At 38.6% G+C, this 17,989-nt stretch overlaps 1 pseudogene across 7 annotated transcripts in view; it reads right to left on the reverse strand.

Annotated features, from left to right (window-relative positions):
- Positions 1-17,989, reverse strand: part of LOC110310532 (nonsense-mediated mRNA decay factor SMG5 pseudogene) — a 132,261-nt pseudogene that overhangs the window by 53,290 nt on the left and 60,982 nt on the right. The gene's annotated exons all lie outside the window — the stretch shown is intronic.

Raw genomic sequence — 17,989 nt, forward strand, 5'->3', positions numbered from 1 at the left:
TGCCAAAATTAATCAGAGCCACCACCATCCCCAACAGGAAGCACATGAGTAATTATCTGAAGGAAGTTTAATAAGGAATTATTGGTAGAATATGACTATCACTTAGTCTCTGCCTAGTGAGGGATAGTACCAGGAAGTACTCTTTTCAATCTGAGACCTGAAGGTTGGGAAGAAAACACAACTAGAAACGAGAGAGCAGGGGACCTAAGTGAAGAGGCCCCAGGTAACAAGAGCAGGGACCTGCAGTAGAGGTGCGCTAGCCTTTGGACACTTTGTGTGAAAATCATTGCTTCCACTTCTCTCTCTCTTCCATAAACAAAATTCCCTAACTGAGGCTGCCTGAGGCCAAACCCCCAAAGAAAGCAAACAGATCAGCCTCCCGGCCACAGAGCATGGTAACAAGTAGATCTGCAAGAATGATGAGAACACATCCAGAAGGTGATCATACCCAGTACTGCGAGAGGGTCTGACCTGGAACAGATCCTAGCAATGCATGTGTCGTCTACAAATAGTATCTTGCCTGGGAATGCAAACATGAACAAATCTCCTGTTTAAAAGCTGGAGGCTAGACTCAGCCTCTGTTAAGAGCACTTAGTGCTCTTATAGAGGACCCAGATTTTTCAGTACCACGCATGGTGGCTTACAATCATCTGTAACTCCAGTTCCGGGTGATCTGGCACCCTCTTCTGGCCTTTTCTTTACACTGCATGCGTGTACATACAGGTAAACCAATTTGATTTCCCTGTAGACCAATTTTCACCCAGCAGGAGACTAAAGATACCTGCTTCCAGAATGGCACAAATGAGCAAGACTCACGGCTGTGAAGGACAAGTGTCTGGTTGTGCAGTGTATTAAAAACACAATTATAACCTTACAGAGAGCTAAGACTAGGACTGAAATTAGAAGGGAGGGTTTGTACACTAGAGCGCAGTATCGGCCGTTCATCTTTGTTTGAAAGCCTTTGTAGAAACGTTTGAGGAGCATCCTATATACCCTGGAATTCAAGTCTCAGCATCTCACAGCACATAGTAAAGAATTCCTCACTTCCTCAGGCAAATTCATTTGGGCCAAAACACGTGTTTTATTCAAGGTCATAAAGCTTTCAGGACTGGACACATTCAGTTATGGAGAAATGAAAAAGAAGCCTGCAAGGAAAAGGGAATCCATTAAAAATTAATGCACTGAGCAGTGAGGATTGGGGCTAAGTTGATCATGATGCTTTGGGAGTGGCTATTCTGCTATGACAGCCTTCGACTTTCATGGAAGTCTTTGAACTATCTGAATTAGTGAGGTAAATAAAAATGAAATAAACACAGACGCCATGAAAAAGGGAATGTCAAAATCTATGTAATCCGTCTGAATAATTCAAAACCTAAGAAGATGACACCTAAATAATAATAATAATAATAATGCCTTCAAAATGATCGCTTTCCTTCCTGCACCTAAATCATGGCCCTGGAATTCGAAGTAAGATACAAAAATATGCATTTCCATGTGACAACAATCCTTATGAAATACTGAGAAGTAGGCTTTTATGACTCAAATATTAAATCTGTCCAGATAGTAGAGGTCTGAACTCTCAGGGGCAAACCATGAAACAAGAAAGGGATCTTTAACTCTTTGTATTCAATCATGCACACTAACCTGCAATCAATTTAATCTGTCTCCATAACATGGACCCTAACATTAGAATGCCACAGTAACGTTTGTTGTAGAGCCTAAGATATTCTTTGTTCCACCCTTCCTACTTCTCCATAGATGTGTTAGACCCTGGACACAGGCTGCTCTGGAAAATCTCAATGAGACACGAACAAAGATGCAACTGCAGGACTGAGATGACTTAGCCTGTAAAGGGACCAAGCCTGATGGCATAAGTTCAAACCTGGTCTACGTGGTAGAGAGAACTGACCCTACTGAACTGTGTTCTTACCCCTACACACACGTGTCCTGGCACACATCCACGCACACACATAAATAAATAAATAAATAAATAAATAAATAAATAAATAAATAAATAAATAAATAAGGAAAGAGAGAGAAGGAAAGAGAGAAGAGGAAAGAAAGGAAAGAAGGAAGGAAGGAGGGAAGGAGGAAAGGAAGGAAGGAAGGAAGGAAGGAGGGAGGGAGGGAGGGAGGGAGGGAGGGAGGGAGGGAGGGAAGGAAGGAAGGAAGGAAGGAAGGAAGGAAGGAAGGAAGGAAGGAAGGAAAAAAGGAAAAAGAGAGAGAAAAAGAGAAAAGAAACTTTACTGAAGTTTTGTTGCTCCTGGAGATACGTCAAAAACTAGCTAACATTGATCTGTGTCCTCTGCCACAGTTTAAACATGCTCTTCAGAGAAGCCACAATCATCCCAGACATGATGCATTAGCATCCATAGCTACATTCAAATTAGCACACCAGGCATGACTGCCTAAGACTCTTGAAGACTGCCCACCAATAAAAACCCTTCATGTGAATAATATGTAATAAATAGATACTTATAGAATAAAACAAACATCATCTTTTAAAAACATCTAGATGTATATATCCTCAAGATCTATACATGGATAAGAGTCCTCTCGGGTGACATAGACACTGATTTGCATTACCCAACAAACTTGACTGCCATTAATCTAAAATCCTCGCTCCTTTCCTTTCTATTTAAGCTGAACAGCATGGAACAAAACAACTGGAAAATGAGCCTTCCTGCTTGATTATTCACAAGCTGTGTTCCACAGCTGCCACTCATAGACAAGTTTGTTCTGAGACCACAGGCAATTAAGTGGACAGAAAGTTAATTCTACAGTCTCTGCAACAGAAGTAAATATTCGGAAAGTTCATATTATAGCTGATTATGTCTTTTAGAATACAGGTTGAACCTTTTGTTGCTCAGTTATCCTGTTTACAGAAAGAAAGTTATTACAGTATTCAATAGTAGGACTCCCTGGAATTAGCAGGAGTCAGATATATTGACACATGCTTTTTGAAAATGGACACTAAAAATGAATAAATAAACAGATTAAATACTCTTATAGGGTGACTCAATTATCTGTTTGGGTGCTGTAAAAATGGAGTTTGTATTTAAGTTAGATTGGGGTGTAGCTTTAAAGACTACTCATTGTTCCCTGACTTCAGTTTCTTCATCTGTGAAGGAGAATAGCTGTACATAGTTGTGTGGATGGCTAAATGACAGAAAGAGGGACTATGTGTAGCCTGCATGATTCCCAGCCCCTTGGGACATGAAAGCCACATGTATCTCCCATCCCATTTGAGTCAGAAGCAAAGCTCTCTTCTCCTAAGCTGGACTTCTCCAGCACACAGCGAGCATGCCCAGAATTCTCCTTACACAGCTTGGCCCCTTTCCTCTGTACTCTGATCCCTTTGCCCCAAATCATCTCTCATATCCTATTACCGCCTCAGGGCTGGGGGTGCCAGGGTGACCTTCACATCTGCGGAGCTCACCTTCTGATACCCCAGCATCCTCTGAAGCTCTGCAGAGATGAAGGAGGAGGCAAGTAAAAATCCAATAACCTGAGGTGAGGACAGGGAAGAAATCTGAGCTCTATCACAGAAACATAGAAATCACCAAGCCTGATAGAGTGACAGGCTGTTTATTTCCTGCAGCATCCCTTGACTGTCCTTCAAACACCTAGCATTGCTTTGTCCCTTCGACTGTGTCGACTGGACATGAGTGTTCCTTTTAATTTATTTTTGTCCTTCCACTGTCATTAAATCATAAATATTTGGTAAGCTGATATACAGTATGACTCCCTGAAAAAAAAACTACAACAATTAATATTTCTGTTATGATCTGCCAAATGAACCCTCACACCCACCTTAGACGACTCACCACCTTTTCTATTTATTGCATGCTTCTCCCACAGTTTCCAGTCACCTGCTCCTAGCACAGCTAAACTTTACCATTCCTTAGGTAACTCTGACTGTACCTTCTCTCTCTCCTTTATCTACAACTAAGTCATACCAGCCACTTGAAAATCTGATTCCTTGGACTGATCTCTCTCTCTCTCTCTCTCTCTCTCTCTCTCTCTCTCTCTCTCTCTCTCTCTCTCTCTCTCTCTCTCTCTCTCCTTCCCTCCCTCCCTCTCTCCCTCTCTCCCTCTCTCCCTCTCTTCATCCCTCCCTCCATCTTTTCCCCCTCCCCTCTCCTCTCTCTCCCGCTCCATTTCCTTTCTTCCCCAACACATGAAAGTTTAGGAGATGACACCACAGAGAATAAATCGATTGCAAATTAAAAGTGGGACTTGGAGCTCCCCAGATTCATCTGCCATTCCCAGTTTCCACAGAGGATTCCCAGCAGGCCCTGTTCCTGTGATCTCTCTCACAACACCACTTCACTACTACCTACTTCTTTATGTATGTGCTTCCCACTTCCTAGTTTACATTCAGGATATTAGTGTAGCTGTCATTCACCTATCTCAAGTGTCTTCATAGGCACAGAATTATTTACTTCTGATCAAAACACTGTCTACTTATTTGCACATTTAACTATTTAGATACCCAACAGGACAACCTAAATTTCAGGATATGTCAATTATCCAGCCTCGCTGTCTGGGTGGTATTTTCCCTCCTTCCCTACTTTAGTTTTAAGTTTTCTACTTGCCTCCAAAACCCACCTACACACATTCTCTTACTGAGGACACAGTCAATGATCCTTAGAGAATACATGTCTGGCCACAGGAACTGCCTGTATTCCAGACAGAATGAATCTGGTTTGTACATGTATACAGAACTGACCACTTAAGATTGAACATGCTATGTAGAAACAAGTCCCCAGATACAACTGTTCCCCCTCTCTCAAAAACCACTGGGCATCTGTAACTCTTTATCTAGGGGTGAGGTGATATGGAATTTCCCGGTCCATGTTAAATGAATATACAATGCTTATGTTTGATTCCCCACCCCTCCCTGCACCCAAAAGAAAAGGCATCTTTTTTGTTTGTTTGTTTGTTTGTTTTCCATTTCCTAAACTATATAGATAGAGACTGGTGTTCATTTTATAATTTTTCTGTAAATTATACAAGCACTTTTCTTTTTTATTTAAAAAATTTTTATACAATATCTTTTGATCATGGTTGCCCTTCCCCAGATCCTCCTGACCGACCTACCCACCCACTTGATCTCTCTCTCTCTCTCTCTCTCTCTCTCTCTCTCTCTCTCTCTCTCAAAAAGGCACAAAAGAAGAGGTAGAGAGATTGTAAGAGCCAGAGGTAGTGGATGGTTCCATTAACAAAAAGCGGGATACATATTTGACCTCACATAAGCTATGGTGATCTATAAAGACTTGACAGATTCAAGCTAGACAAAATCCCAGCACTGACAAGAGGAAGTAGACACAAAGTCTCATCACAAACCAAGCAGCAATTTTCAGTTGCTACCTGCTAGGAAAGGAAAAGTCCGATTTCTCCAAGGGAATGTCATTGTGTATGCCAGCCACACATCAGGGCAGGCCAACACAAATGAATGCCATGGGGGTTTGCTTGCTTGCTTGCTTGCTTGCTTGCTTGCTTGCTTGCTTGCTCTTTAGTGGGCTCTATGCTTTGTTTTGACTTTTTTTTTTTGTCTCATTGTTTTGGTTTTTTTAAAACAAGTTTAACATTCTTCAATGCTCTTTTTATTCTAATTTATGTTTTCTAAGGTTTTTTTGTTTCTTACAAGCAAAAATACATTTTATTTGATTATGTGATTTTGTAAGCTAAAAACTGCCAAAATAATGACTTTGCATTAATAAACACAACTAATATTTCAAAGCATGATGCTGCCAATGAAGAAAATACATGTGAGGTTGTTATAAAATGTCTTTTTATTTAATCTTTTATTAAATGAATATTTTATTGGAATGTAGCATATGTACAGAACATCAGAATATCATACTTTCTGAGCCATGATTTCACTTTTGCTTTTAAAAGACAGTCTGGATGGATCTTTCCTAAAGTTTTGAAAGGCTGTGTAGCACAATCATCAAAATCCAACTGAGATGTTACTCAGACCTCCACAACCTGATGAGACAGCAATGGAACAGGGAAATCCATTCATCTTCATGAGCTCTCTCACCTACTAGCTACTTAGGTTATTATTTAGGCTAACGCATGCATGCACATAAAGCCTAGGTCAGGAAAAAACTGTATCTGCTATGATTATTGCCTGGACTTTCTTGAAATACTCTGCTTACATCTTCACCTCATCTTAGGCTACTTCCCTTCATTTCACCCTATGTCACAGCCAGATCTCTAGGTGCAAGGCTTACAGGGTACATGACCTGGTGCCTAGCCCATTCCCTCTGAAAGTCTGACCCACTTCAGTTCACTCCATTTCTGTTCTCAGTTTCCAAATTCCATCTTAAGACAAGACATAGCAGACCCTCTAAGCCCAGAACACACAGCACTCATTGTGAACACGCGTATTTGCACTACATAGCTTACTTTCTGTGTTTTTCTTTGTTGTACCATTCTGTAAACCCGTTGGAAGCAGGGAGCTTCTCTCCTTCAGGTCCCTACTTGCAGTATCAGGCACAGTGCTAATATTTGATACATCACAAATGCCTCTTCAGTAAATATCAAAAGCCAAGAAAGTAGGCAAAACCAAGACACATTTTGCCATTCACACACCTTTTTAATACTGAACATAAATGCTTATAAAATTCTAGTCTACCCCTTGTTGCTTTAAGTGGTAGCACCTCAAAGTGGGTCTGTAAGACCTTCTTTAGCCCCGATCATACAGCAAGCTTGATGACAAGAATGCAAACAGAAGTAAGTCATTGCAGATGAGCAGGTCCTCTGCTCTTTCTCAACCTGTGCTATATACCGACCTGGCTGAGCCAGCCCTTTTGGCTGTCAGACAGGGAAAAGAATTATGGGTGTTTGTTTGCTTGTTTGTTTTTGTGAATGTCACATCATGTAGATATTTATGTACTTCTATGACAGTGATAAAGAGACCACTGAAGACTATCAAAACTGTCCTCTCGGATGTGTTCCTCTCTTCTACCCACTTCCTTACCAAGTGCTACCGAGACCATCTCCTTAACATCCAGTAAGCCTACTTTCTTTTCTGCATCACCTTAAATGTATTCAAATCTATCTCCATTCAGTACTAGACAGTCTACGTGTAGCCACAATCTCAACAATGCGCCTTTACAGTCCATTTCTTAAAGCAGTGGCTCTCAGCCTTCCTAATGGTGTAAGCATATAATACAGTTCCTCCCGTTACAGTGACCTCCAATCATAAAAAAAGTTTTCGTTGCTATTTCAAGACTATAATTGTGTTCTTGTGACTTGTAGAATAGATATCTGTGTTTTCTGATGGTCTTAGACAGCCCTTGTGAAAGGGTTGTTCAAACCCTTCAAAGGGGTTGCAACCACAGATTGGAAACCACTCCCTTAAAGTGTATAGCAAGACACACACACACACACACACACACCAAGTGAAGCCATTTACTAATCCTTGAGTGCCCTAAAGGAAAAGGAAATAACCATCCCCCTATTCAAAAGAACTTTCTACCTTCTTCTCACCAGCCACACCTCATGTTACCCCCACACTCCTACATTAGCCTGTCTTTAAAAGCCCTCCCATTTCAACTGCTCCTTATAATTCTTTGTATATTTGTCTTCAACTTTTAGCTCTCATATGAGTGACTAAGAAAACCTTATTCAGATTTTTCATATAAAGATGAATTTCCCAAGGATAATCCCTACATTCTGATACTTTATAAGAAAGAAAACAACTACCTTTCCCATCAAATAATATTAATTTCCTCCTTAAGTACCATGAGCTCTCTGGTTCATCAGGATAAGCTTAGTCCTTGCAGTAAAAAAGGTTTTCAGCAGTATTCATTGCCTTTGAAAACAAAACAAGTCTTGATGTCATCGTCCCTCTACTATTGAGAAAATAGAACACAGTTCTTACCATGACTCTCCACGAATCTTCCCAAACAAAATCCAAGTTGTTCTTCTGATATTAACTAACTCACATTGATAAGTATAGATAATAGCAAGATTACATTTTATAATTAGTCTAAAAAGATCTAGGTTTCCTCTGCTTCCTAACACATGACAGAATTGCCTAATCCGGAAGACAGAGTGTGTTGTGTAGTATCCACAAACTGGACAATTTTGTGTAAGTGGTCAGTTGGCCTGAGCATTGGTGAAGCCATGAAGCTAGTCTAGTGAGGCAGTAAAGCTCGTGTAATGGAACCAGGCTATGCAGGTCAGGCTCTGGGGCATCCTCTTATGTCTATGTGATCAAATCAAGCTTCTCTGGCCCTCCACTTCATGTCTGTCAATGTAATTATAAATGGGGATCCTTCACAAGGTTGTAGAAAGGAGGTGAAGGGTAAACCTATGCAGAGCACTGCAAATGATTTGTGATCAACCCTGCAGCCATGCATGTGCAGGGGTACTCAGCCAGGCTGTTGTTGTTGTTGTTGTTGTTGTTGTTGTTGTTTCAGCTCGAAGGCATTAAGGCTGAATCTTCTTCTTAGTCCTTTTTGAGGTGACCATCTCATGTGATTTTTAAGCGGATTATAGGACCCTTACAATAGCTCATGTGATTTTTTTTCCACTATCTCTAGTTTGCAGATGAAAAGACTGGCACTTGAGTGACTTCCCTAAGACCACACACAGAACCAAGCCCTAAGCCCACAGATTTTGGCTACAAATCAGACCTGTGGACTCAAGTCTCTCTGCCATCACACCTAAGAAGTCTGCTTCCCTATGCTCGCACTATTTCTCAAAGGGCTTCCTGCATCTCATCCTGTTTAGTGCTGGCCACAGTTCTTGAAGAGACTCATAAAAAAAGAGGTCTCTCATGAAGTTGGATGACCAAAGAAAGAGTGAGCTGGGCATTTATAGGTTCTATATGGGTTTATTGGCTCTTTTCTCATGAAAACCAGTTAAATACCCTAGTCTAGTTATCTGTATTTGGAACATAATTAAACTAGGAGATCTATATTGGTTTTCTGGGTCTACCAGAGAGAAGAGGGAGAGAGGAAGGAAGGGAGGAAGAAGATGAAGATGATGATGAAGAAGAAGAAGAGGAGGAGGAGGAGGAGGAAGAGGAAGAGGAAGAGGAAGAGGAAGAGGAAGAGGAAGAAGAAGAAGAAGAAGAAGAAGAAGAAGAAGAAGAAGAAGAAGAAGAAGAGGAAATAGGAGGAGGGGAGAAGGAGGAGGAGGAGGAGGAGGAGGAAGAAGAAGAAGAAGAAGAAGAAGAAGAAGAAGAAGAAGAAGAAGAAGAAGAAGAAGAAGAAGAAGAAGAAGAAGAAGAAGAAACAGGAGAAGGTGAGAAGGAGGAGGAGGAGGAGAAGGAAGGGGGAGGAGGAGGAGAAGAAGAAAGGGCGAGGAGGAGGAGAAGAAGCCCTCATTCTCAAATACATCCTTTCACTCTTTTAAAGTATTTAACTCCATCTGCTCTCCACCCAAAAACAGTGTATTCTTAAAGTAAAACCACAAATCCCTTAATACACTATACAAAAGTTTACCTCATGTTACATGGACCTATTCTAAGATTAATTTACAGTTAATATTTTAGTTTATACATCCAAATCATACCTGAATTTTTTTTCAATACCAGCATTTGAAAACAAAGTGCCAATAACAACAGCATTATACTAGTCTCACAACATCTAAAATGCATAAAGTCATCCCACTTTGGATACACACACACACACAAAAAAAAAAAACAACAACAAAAAAAAAACCCACACACAATTTGTTAATGTATAGTAAGATACCAAGAAAGAAAATACAAAATGAATCCTTGGAAAAGATCTGTCCTGAAATTCTAAACTTAACCACAAGAGGGCAGGCTTGACTCAGTTCTGGAGTTCATAGCTTTCAAAGTGCTTGGAGGAATACACAGATGCATGACAGATGGGAGTATAAATTAGTAAAAAAAAAAAAGAAAAGAAAAAATAGGATAGGTTCGTTTACAGAAATAATAAGAATGCTCACCACACTTTGACTTGTTTTCAACCAAATAAAATGCTTTGTAAAGCATGAGCCTTAAACTCATAAAAGATGCACAAGAAATAGTCCTACAACACTTGAAAATACCTTATAAAAGTGAGAATAACCAAAAATTTTAAATAAGTAAATTGACTATACAGCAATCAGGATAGTTTGGTAGCAGTTAACTTAAACATGACATAGTAAACAGAAAATGAAAAGGATGTGATATTTGATTTATTCTGGATTGAAAGCATGAACAAATCGAATCCAGAAAGAAGTATACAAAATGAAAACAGGCTTTTAGGAAGGTAGAATTTTCAATGATTTCTTATTTTCAGTATCATTATAGAGCCTTATTTACACCATGTATTTTAATCTCTTTGTCTAGAATAAAATGTGCATTAAATATTATATATACATGACCTTCATCAGTAAACTTGGCTGCATCTTTAATGCTATAAACCAATCTGAGCATAACCCACACAGGCTGCTTAGCACTGGGCAAAAGCACAGAAGCCAAGGGCATGCACTCTCTGATCAGCTCACAGAGAGGGTGAGGATGTCATGAATACAGCAGGTTGCAGGGACTGAGATTCAAATACAGGTAAAACCCAGAGCTTGTCTCTGGACAGTTTATGGTCCACCAGCACCACTGCCATAGGAAAATGTGACACAGCCATATAATTTACTTCTTTGATTCAGGAATTTCAAAAGGACCTTTGTGTTTACCAACTTTCCTTTATTATAACAAATAAATAGCTGGGCTGAATCACTTACATAGAGTAGGGGTGTTGGGAATAAAATTTTTCTCTTATATAGAATGAGATGGTTTGGGAACAAAATTTAGGAAAGTTGATTCTACCCATTGGTTTAATCTTGCTGCAAAGCACCATGATGGCAGGAGTATTCGGCAGAACAAATCCCATCTACATCATAGGTAGGAGGAGGAGGAGGACAGACTAGAAAGGACATACAGTCCCCTTTAATGGCATGTCCCCTATGACTAAAGACTTCCAATTAGGCTATATTAATCCTTCCTAGATTTTGGCCCCTCCTCCCACTGCCCAGAATTTGACTATGATATTTTATGTGTGTTGTGGAATGAACGTGATGTTTTCCCCCACAGGATTATAGGTTTAAATACTTAATCTCTGATTGGTGAACTGTGTGGGAATCTCATGGGCACATTAGGAGATGCAGCCTAACAAGAATGTAAATAAACTTGGGGAGTAGGACTGGAGATGATGCCCATCTCTGGTTTCCATCCTGGATCTCAGCCCCATAAAGCTTCGAGGCTTGAATATGTCCAGTTTACACTCCCAGCATGCCATGCTTTCCTTGACATAATAGGCTATGGCCTCTGAATTGTGAGCCAAGTAAGTCCTTCCTCCACTAAGTGTTTCTGCTAGGTATTTGGTCAAAGCCCTTAGAAAGGTAACTCAGTGTGCTCGCCTGATCTCTGAACTCACAAGACTGAGTTATTCTTTGTGCTTTTCTGCCAGCCTTCCGGAAGAGCTTGTGGAGTGAGGAGAGGAGCCTCAAGAAGACTGGGGACGAGTCTTTGACTTAGTATGGGAAGAAAAGTCATGAAGCTAATTGTATTCAAAGCACTGAGATTCTTATTCAGTTTTTAGTTCAGTACACATTAGTTGATATCTACTGAAGGCCATAAATGAAATGAAGGCGATACAGGAAATGAAAGACAGCTCTTGTTCTGTGGAGAGCAAAGGCTTGTGCTTGCTACAGTCAAGTGACTATCCAGGGGGAACATGCAAGAGTAACAAGGAAGCTTTTAGATTAAACATTTGAGAATGACCAGCAATGCAGATCCTGTATTATTCTGGGAAAGAAGAAGAATGAATTTTTTTTAATGAGCCATGTGAAAAACTTTGGATACTTAACTATATCTAAGAACAAGTAATAGCAGAGACAAATTTGACAGTAGAAACCAAGGTCAATAAAATACTATGACAATTTGCCTAGATGGTCCTAAATGTCCTCATGATGATCAAATGACATTGATACATGTCAAGTATGGAAATAATGTAATCAAAGTGCTCTTCTAAAGTGACTGCTCAAATCTTATTTTGAAGAATGGATTGAAATTGTATTCCATTGCATTAACATTTACACTGAGATACATGGTATCTCATGGTAACCTGCAGGATGCATAAGAAAGACTTTCATTGCATGAGCCTGAGATAATATGTATGAAGAGAATAAACTAACATATTGCAGGTAGGAAGGCAGCCATGCAATAACAGTAGGAGTATATAAACCTTATTTTATGTCATCAGTATATCAATTATGCAGAGTATTTACTGGAACTGTCTTATAGAAGAAAAATGAGAGTATGAAAGTTACGTAATTTATTAAAGACTCATAGCTAGCAAGTAACAGAATCTAAAATCAGAGTTAAATTGCTCTGAATTTTAAATCAGGGAACCCTGAACTCCTACTCTATGTAGCCCTTTGTCTCTGGGCTATTTATTTGGTATCTGAGTTCCTACTTAGCAAAGATGCAGACAAAATACAGAGACGTGAATACAAGTACCATCTAAACGTTCAATTCTCTAACTCCACAGCTTTTCAGTCATTGGGCAGCATATAGGACCAGAGTTAATCCAGCAGGACTGACAGCAGGAGGCAAAAGAAGTCATGTGGCCCTGCAGGTCTCTGAGATTACTTGATTTCCATTCCTATTAACTGGCAGTCTGAGCCACATTATTTGGAATAATTAACTATATGTCTCTAAGGAATATGTCCATTCCTCCTCTCTTGCCTTTCTGATAGAAGAATGAGTCTAGGAGAAAGGACAAAATATCTCCATGGAAATGAACCTTCTGTCTCATTTCCAACAATGAGGCCATCTTTAATTTTTCCTGCTCATCCTCCTCCACCTTGATAATGTCATCGTTTTTATACCATTTCTGAGGATAAGCAGCTCTGAGGCACCTGTATTAAGCAATTATCCTAGGGATCAGCAAGCACAAGCCCGTGATATTTACTTAAAATTCTCAATTTGGTGGATATGTCAAGGTCTTTATAAACAATACTGACTTTTTCCACGTTAGCAAATTAGTACCGTGTCCAGAATAATCATTCCCACAAGGAGAATGACATGTCCTTATATCCTATCTTCTTCATGGGTGACAAGTGCCATTTCAAGCAATTTGTGAAATAAATTTTTAAGATTGCATGGGAATAATGCCTAAGTTGCGAAACAGAAAAAATGATTGAGTGAAGCTAAAAGAGAAAACGGGGTCTATCCTGAGGGTAGGCAGTACAAAGCTATCTTAGTCTTTGACAGATTTTTGACTTACAAAAAGCATTTTACAAGACAGTAACATGCAAAAAGCACTTTTGAAAGCTTCGTGATCACACAGACGGCTCATGTGGAGTCCTATCAAATAAGATGCAGACAATAAAATCAAGGAACCAAGAATTTGAGTATGCATATTATAAGAGTTTTTCTTAATAAACAAAAGATAACAATGTAACATTTTAATCTAATAGAAAGAGGACTTTCCCAGAAATTCCATTCTTAGTTTTATTTTGTTTTATATCCAGAATAGTTAAAAGCAGCAATTTAAACAGCAATATTAAACCAATATTTACAATAACATTATTCACAATAGCTACAATAGTAAAAGCAACCGACTACCTATCTCTAGATAAAAACATAGAAATATCCTATAAAATGCAATGGCTTAGCACACAGACATAAAAAGGAAAACAACTTTCTTTCACATACAACAATATACATAAACCTTGAAAATAGTATAACACTGAAATAAATCAAACACAGAGCAAATGCTGTGTGTTTCCACTAGAAGAGGCAAGTCCACAGAGAGACAGTAGAGCAGATGCTAAGCTGGGGCAGGAGAAAGAATCACTAGTTATTGGGTTCGGAATTTTTACTGGGGATGATGAAAATTTGACATATAGATAATAATGGTGCTTACACACAGTTCTGGTTGTATCTAAAACCACTCAAGTGTACAGTTTCAAGTGGTTACAACATACTTTATCATAGTATCCTCTAGAAAGAAGTCTATCTATTCTTAAACTAAAAATGCTTAGAGTCTGTGGTGACAGAGAGTCCAGGACTCTGAACCACAATAAAACATCATTTTCAAACTTCTTCTAATGAGTGGTATCCTGATGAATTTTCAAGAAATGATGAACCTCTTTCTGGTGAAAGCACTATGAAGAAAACATAAAAACACTGTTGTGGGAAATTTGGGAGCAAATTTTATGATATCCAGAAGCCCCTCACTGAGTTTGATTTGGAGATCAGCCATGTTGCAAAGACACCAGATGTGAGGAGTTCTAGTCATCTGCTCCTGCCGCTGAGAATTTCCCCACCAGAATAGGCACACACCATCCCAAACCAGGAGCCAAAATAAAGCTGCTGCCTTTGTGTTATTCCTATTAGATGCTTTATCACAGAGGCAAGAAAAGTAACAATAGAGCAACAGCCAAAGGAAGAGGATTCTCACTGACATGCGATGTTTGAGTGTATCTGATGTCCTCAAGAAACAAACAAACAAACAAACAAACAAAAAATAAAATCACAGAAGAAAGGGACACCCCTCCCAAAGTGCATGCATGAGGTCTGAGCTTTGCTATGCTGAGTCTTGCAGCCCACATCAGGCATGGGGAAGGATAATAAAGTCAGTGTAAATGATAAGGCATCAAACACTGTGGCTCATCTCATTGCAATACAGTCTGTTTAATAAGCTATTGCATTCATTTTTAGGGCTATTTTGAGACTTCCCTGCACACAGCTGTCTTCTCCCTGCCCCCCAAGGAAAACTTAATGATATGCTTTCTGTGTGAAAAGAGGTTGTTGTTTTTTTTTTTTTAAAATCCGGTTATAATTTGAAAAGGAACAACTAAAATTACACATGTTGAAATAATAAAGGAAACGCACTCCCCTTTATTACTGGTTACAAAGTTCTATTTTTATACTACTATCTAGTGTATAGTATTTTCTGTGGGTTTCTAAGATTGGTAGCATTTTTACAGTTTGTACAAATTGGTGCTTGTTAACCCTGGTTTTAAAAATTCATTAAATTTGTAATATTTTAAATAATAACTTCTTCTTCTCTAGCTTCCAACATATAAGAATATCCAGCGTACATGTTAGTGTGTTCTTAGCAAATCAAATAGTGAAGACATTCAAACACACACTATGTCTACTGCACCTCTACTAAGTATACTAATAGCGAATACAAATGTTTACAACAGAGGCTATTAGGAAGTATTTTGAACTGTATATTTGAACTTTTCCAATAAAGGTCCTCTTAAGAGTTTTCTAACTCTAAGTACCACAAAGCCAAGTGGCATATACATGTAAGTCCAGTCTGGCAGCCGCACTTGAGCATTCCCAACCGTTAATATGGTCTTGTGTTTTATTCTGAGTTCATGTACATTCTACCCCATAATCTATCACATCTAGCCTGATAGTAGAATTTTCCATGACAACATCTGCCTCTGAGGGGCAACATTCCACTTCCACTGCTCTGCTGATGCCATTGTCATTTCTGTGTTTGATGTTTCCCTTTCTGAGTTAAGACAAACACTGCAGGGCTGATGGCTAAGGAGCACGTTTATCTGTTTATAAACATTATAATGCAACCACTGCAGAACTAACCTGATCCTCTGGCACAGTATTAAGACTGACACGATTCATTCAAACTAAATGTAACACCAAAAGACATATCCAATCTTTCAAAAAAATTTACCCTTCCATAATTACAATTATATAATGGCCTGGAAATATTTGCCAGAACTTCTCTCTGTAACTTGGATTTTCAATGATGCAATCAACAGTGCATGTGGGTGGTATTGTAAGAGCACCAATATGCCAGTGTTGCTATGCAAGATGATGTTAAAAAATGTTGGGTGCAGACAGATTGTTATAGCATTTTTTTTTATTTTGATGGGTTTCTCATATCTATTGCAAGTCACACTGAGTTTCCATTTAATGCAGAAATACAAATGTTCTTTTAAAAGCAGTATTATTTAAGTTAATAATCATCTATATGTTAGTGAATGTTATTAAGAAAAGAAAATATATTTAGTTTGCTATAACAAACATTAGGAAAATAATGTAAAGAAAAGTATATACTCTATGACTTTCTAATGAAAGAATAAGTGACTGTATTTGAATCTAGAAAGATAAGCAAGAATTTCTAAGAAGACAAGGAAAACAGAAATTCATCCCAGACAGATAGCCAGGATGAGCACTCTGAAATTAACACAAAATATTAGAGAGTACTAGACAGCTGAATAAGAGAAAACAAGGAACCAGATCACAAACAACTTTACTAAGCTAAAATCATATCAATAATGAAAGAGCATGAGAAGCTATCAGAATGTTACAAGCCAGAATCAACAGGGCTGACTGAGAAGGGGGACAGGGGGAGTGGCGGGGAGGCACTTGAGAAAGGGCAAGGAGACTGTAAGGTTAATTATGAAGATGTAAAAGGAAAGACCAGGAGGTGTTACCTCATTTAAATAAAAAATTGAATTGTTAAAAAATAACACCATGAAGCAGCTTTAATTTAATACATATATTTAAGTGAATTATGTTTATGGTGATTCATGAGAATGATGGGTAGTTCATATCTTAAGTGGCTAAGAACACAAAAATATTTTTTCATGACATAGCACAATTTGCTGATGTTCAGAAAGTGGTACATTAAAACAATAAGGTATAGCCATTTGAGCCTTAGACTGTTGAAAGTAGGTGATAAAACAGTATGAATAAAGTTTCTCTATGACGACAGTGAGAGAAACACATCATCTTATTGATGATGTGAAGAACATGTGGTCATTAGGGAAAAACTGCTACCAGTGAGGGTGGAGTTTGTCTTTGAACTTGAACTAATACATTTCAACATATTTTACTGACAAACAGTTTATAAGGAAATGGGAAACAGAGCTATGTGTTCAGTGGTTAACTCTGCTTAATGAAACATATCTGTCAAATAAGTCACTCATTTCCCTGTTCTTTCAACTTCCATCCTCTATAAACCAGTAACTCAACTGACACCCTGAGTAAACACAAGTGGCTATAAAAAACAGAGGAGCAAGCTGATATATGTGTGCATCATTAAGTACCTATACATATTTATTAAATATATTTATCTAATAATATGTGTACATATACATCCTATGATACAATCGGTACAGGATAAAATACAGTCACTTTTTGAAATTTCCCAAGAGTGTGTAGCATGAATAAAAAAGACCCACCAAGGAAAAGCTTTCGGAACACCAACATGTTAATTTGAAAAAGGAGGGAGAACCCACACCAAGGAGGACCTCCTGGACCACATCTAGACTTAGACAAAGAGCACTGTCCTTCCCTCATCCAGCTGGTCTGGGAACCCACATGTGGTACTATCACAGCTGGGGCCAGGTGAGAGTCTTTCTTAGTCTGTGCTAACATGACACTCACCATTACTGGACAAAAGTGTGAGTGTAGGTGAGCCAACACATCTTCTTTGTCTGTATCAGAAAGGGTACCCTCATTTACAAAGAGGCACCACACATACAAAAAAAAAAAAAAAAAAAAAAAAAAAGTAAGTCTTAGTGGCCATATGGGTTCTAAGCCCAGAAATCTTGCTCTCCAGATCCAAGCAAAGAAATTATCAGGAGGCCTCGTCTCTTTTCTCATGTATTATTGAAGAGCCTACACCATTCTGCATACACACAAAAATAATCATATTAGTCCAATTGGATTAGTTCAATGCATATCATTTGTAAAGCCCTTGGGGGGAAATGGCGAATACTTTCCTTTGTTTTGAGAAAATCTGATTGAAGCAGATCATACATATGTTTGCAAAGGATAAAGAACCAGATTAATTTAAATAGGGAAAGCTACAGGGAGCATTAGTCATAGGCATTATTTTGCTAACAAAGGCTACCAGAAAAAAAATTTAAATAAAAATCACTGATGGGTAGCTATGATGCATTAAAATATAACCTAATTGACAGTTCTTACATAATAAATCCTAAAGTAAATTTATTTACAAAATCA

This window comes from Mus caroli, unplaced genomic scaffold (assembly GCF_978045245.1).
Source record: "Mus caroli unplaced genomic scaffold, Mus_caroli_1 scaffold_16, whole genome shotgun sequence".
Classification (NCBI taxonomy): Eukaryota; Metazoa; Chordata; class Mammalia; order Rodentia; family Muridae; genus Mus; species Mus caroli.